This window comes from Limulus polyphemus, unplaced genomic scaffold, assembly GCF_000517525.1.
Source record: "Limulus polyphemus unplaced genomic scaffold, Limulus_polyphemus-2.1.2 Scaffold827, whole genome shotgun sequence".
In the NCBI taxonomy this organism is placed as follows: domain Eukaryota; kingdom Metazoa; phylum Arthropoda; class Merostomata; order Xiphosura; family Limulidae; genus Limulus; species Limulus polyphemus.
In genome coordinates, this window is record NW_013666437.1 from 50095 (window position 1) to 54196 (window position 4102).

The 4102-nt window shown below is 30.2% G+C and overlaps 1 long non-coding RNA gene across 4 annotated transcripts in view; it reads left to right on the forward strand.

The window, feature by feature from the left end:
• Positions 1–381: 381 nt before the first annotated feature.
• LOC106460743 overlaps positions 382–4102 on the forward strand; it is a 44944-nt gene continuing 41223 nt past the window's right edge. For 2 of the 4 annotated variants that reach the window (XR_002610834.1, XR_002610835.1), the window contains exon 1: positions 382–856. This is a non-coding gene — a long non-coding RNA (uncharacterized LOC106460743). Of the gene's footprint in view, positions 857–3061; positions 3245–4102 lie in introns of those variants that run through there. The other 2 variants (XR_001290899.2, XR_002610836.1) reach the window with 2 other exon arrangements.

Below are 4102 nucleotides of genomic sequence, written 5' to 3' on the forward strand. Positions count from 1 at the left end.
CGCTTCGGACTATTCGAAATTCTAATACGTAACAAATGTCATATATGCATTTTGCTTATATAGATAAACTTTTTAATAATATTTAATCTATACCTAATATAACTATAAGTATTATACATGACTTTAATACGATTAAAGTGAGTCTGGTTTTCATATTGTTTCGTTCACGATTTTAAAAGGAGTTGATGATAGGGAGTCCAAAAATTTTAAAATCCTACTTTTGAGCGGTTTGTTTTATGCAAGATGTGCGGTAAATACTCATAATTACCCTGTACAAGACACCATTTTTCAATTGTAGCTGTAAATCAAAAGAACATTTTTATAACGGTAATTGAACTTAAAAACTTTTATCGTGAACAAACATCATAGCCAGTCGTTAGAATGAGCTAAGTTTTTCAATGAATGCACTTAATTTTGCGCTAGGAGCCTTATTTGGTATCCAGATTTAGCAACATATTCACTATTAAAGGTTGACGTGAAACCACGTTGAAACATGTATAGTGAAATTTACAACCGTTGATCGGTTTAAATAGAGATCTTAATTGTGTATTATGAAACATTGTTCGTTTGTGAATTTAACATTTAGAAATTCACTATATTGACAACAGTGCTTCTTCGTCAATTACTATTCTGTTGGAGTGACACACCCTCTCATGGTGTATATCGAGTATAATGAATAAACGACGAATAATTTCTTATTATATTTATAGTTATTATAATCTACAAGATCATTTAAGTAAATTATAAGTGTGGGCAACAAAAGTAAAAGTAGTTATGGTCCTGAGTTACACTATCGTAGCCATTAACTTCAATGAGACGGAAAACCAGGTTATTTAAAATTTCATCTCATTCCTGAGTGAGTAAGGTTTTCGTACTTATTTATGAAATATATTACTAATGTAACTGTAACTTCTTCCTTGCCATTCCATAGTTGTTGTTTTTTTGTTGTTAATTGTATCATCTAGTACTAACACACTGATGGGCCTACAACTACAAGTACAATTTACGATTAAAATTTAAATTTGTCTTCATAGGAAAATTATGTAAAACCGTAAGGCCTAACTTGTGTGAGATAGAATAGAAGTCATTAGAAAAAGTAAAATAGAATATAAAATCGTCGCTGGAGATTTCTCTTCTTAGCGTAAATAATTTTCGATGATGCGTGCTCTTCGAGAGATTAAAAAGCAAAAATTATCCCCTAAATTGCATATATGTCTTACTTTGTTTTGAATACACTACTGTCTAAAATTTGATAATAATTAATATTCAACTGAAGTTGAAATCGTATATCCTTTTTTATAAATCATTAAATGAAATATTCAAAAGTAATCAAATTACAATGATGTTCTCCAACTCTTCTTAGAGGTTAGATGAAGAAACTACTATTTAATTCATAGAAAATAAGTCTACTAAAACCCCTTTTTACATTTTTGTCTTGACTCTCAAATACTGAGTCAAGATAAGACTGATATAAACTATAGTGGACAAGGAATCATGATCCATCATAACTTTCATCCTGGTAGACAACATAAAAAAAAAGATTCAGAAAACTGGCTACTAATTACCAACACATAGCAATATTGAAAAATACATGGAAAATTGGAAATTAATTACAAAGAAGACACCATATAAATTGGGTCCCCTCATCAAACTTAAATTTTTTTAATACTCTTAAAATATTAACATTTAATAGATTCATGTCTTAAAATGTTTAAAATTTTAGAATAATAATTTTTCTTTGGTAACTGTACATAATTCTACACATCTTGTTTAAGAGCTTGTATTGATCATTACATTTTTACTCCTACTATATGTTTTCTGTAGGGAGTTTTTTCAACTATACTGATACCATGAGGAGACAAAGACAAATAGAAACATTCAACAATACTTCTAGCTCAGGTTGTCATACTGTCAGAGTGCTTCTGAATGCAAATGGTGATCCAACTTTCTAAATACAAATTACAGCCATCATAGAATACTTACACAGAAAAATTGAAACTTATATTCAAAGATTGTTCTAGCTTAATTTACATACACATGCAAACAGTATCCAAATAACAAAGCAGTAGTTTGTTGTGTGAACTGTATAAATACCTAAAAACTTCAACAAACAATTGACTATTTACCAATCTGTTGAAAGAATTCACTTAGGAAAGCATTTTCAGATCAGATATTTTAGTTTCATAGTTATTAACATAGTAGGGCACTTAGCCGCATTGTTCATTCAATCCTCAGTTTGAAAACTTTGCATAAATGAAACTGATTTTCTAATGGAGCATAATGGTTGGACAGGTTATGCACTGTAGCAGTAACTTGGAACTATACAAGTTTGAGTGGAACAGCTTAAGACAAGACTTTTTGTTTGTTTTTTAATACATTACCAGTACTGCCAGGATCCAAGTGCATACTTGGGTATATTTATTTAGCATAATATTCATGTGCAGCATCTTGGCTTTAGATACCTAGTGTTGGTATCTTGGTAATAATGTATACTCAGTTTGTTGAAATAAGGTCTGGAATGTATTGTATTTACATGTTTAATAAAATTTTTGCTATGGTGTGATGGCTTGTATCTGTGATTGTGGCATTTCTGTATGTGTATGTATGCATTATATATATGTGTTGTTGTTTTTCTCCAAGAATTTTATGAGTTATGTCTACTTGGAATCAAACTTGATGTTAGGCTAGTACTGAAATGATTAACAGGTAGTTGCTGGCATGCTAAAGCAAGTTGAATTCAATCATGTGCCTAGCTTATACAATTCCAATTCTAAAATATGTATATATTTTGTTATAAGCTATATTTTTAATGTTGTAATTTGTTTGTTTGCTAGAGGGAGCTGCAAATCATAATGATGACCTTAAGATTGAAAAGTTTAATAGTTTAGGTTTAGAATACCAAGAAAGTTCTGAAAGATTTGACATTAGAGTTTCTAGTAAATTCAAGTGTAGACTATAAATATGGAGTTTATTGAAGCATCATGAAGATGATAAAATTTTTCTAGCTGCAAGAGTGAAACAGTCTGTGTGTTTTTTTGCTTCACCCATGAAGTGGTACAAGTAAATTTATTGTTCAAATTACTGCAGTTGGTATCATTTGTAAATATAGCCTACAAGTTACACATTGTTCAAGCTTGTAAAAACATTAAGGAAGAAAAACAATTTTTTTATCATGGACTGAACTTTGAATTACTTTACCAGATAACTTAAAAGAACCCACCAATGAAAGAACAGTGTCACAACAGTATGTATTTTTCAGAAGTAGTTTTAGTGTTAATTTGCACATGAGTGTACATATATTAAGAAAGATAATTTTAATATAGTGTGACAAAACTGTCAGTTTATATAAATAGTTATATTGTTAGATACACACATTTAGAGAATAAAATTTATGTATACACTTTTGTGTTTTCCAGTCAGAGTAACTGCAGTCATTCCTTAAAACCGAACCAATAGTTGAAATAAAAAACTATCATTTTGAGTAAGTAGGTTTAAAATAAGATTTAATCATGGCTAAATTATAAAAAGAAAGTTTTAATTTTAGTTCGTTGATAACATAACATAATATTTTGGGACAACATCTCGGCTGTTCCATCCTCAAAACTAAATTAAAATAGAAAAAATATAAACCAAACCTTTCCATTTATATACTTATCTAGCTTTTTCTTAAACTCACTTAAATTTACTGCCTCTACAACATCTGAAGGGAACCTATTCCAAAGGCCAACCACCTGTTAGAGAAAATAAAACTTTCTTAGCTGAATTCAGATGACTCCTACCTTGCCAAAATTTATATTTGTGTCACGTAGTCCTACTATTCTCATTGTTAAATATAAAAAAAGATGATACATTAACACTATCAATTCCCTTTACAATCTTAAGCACCTCAATCAGATTCCCCTAACTCTTCTTTTTTCAAGAGAAAACAGTTTGAGATATTTCAGCCTCTCCTCGTATGACAACCCCTCCATTCCAAGCACCATTCTAGTAACCCTTCTCTGAACCTTTCCAACAATTAAATGTCTTTCCTAAGGTAAGGAACCCAAGATTGAACACAATATTCCAAATGTGGCCTAACCAGTGCCCTGTACAATGAAAGTAT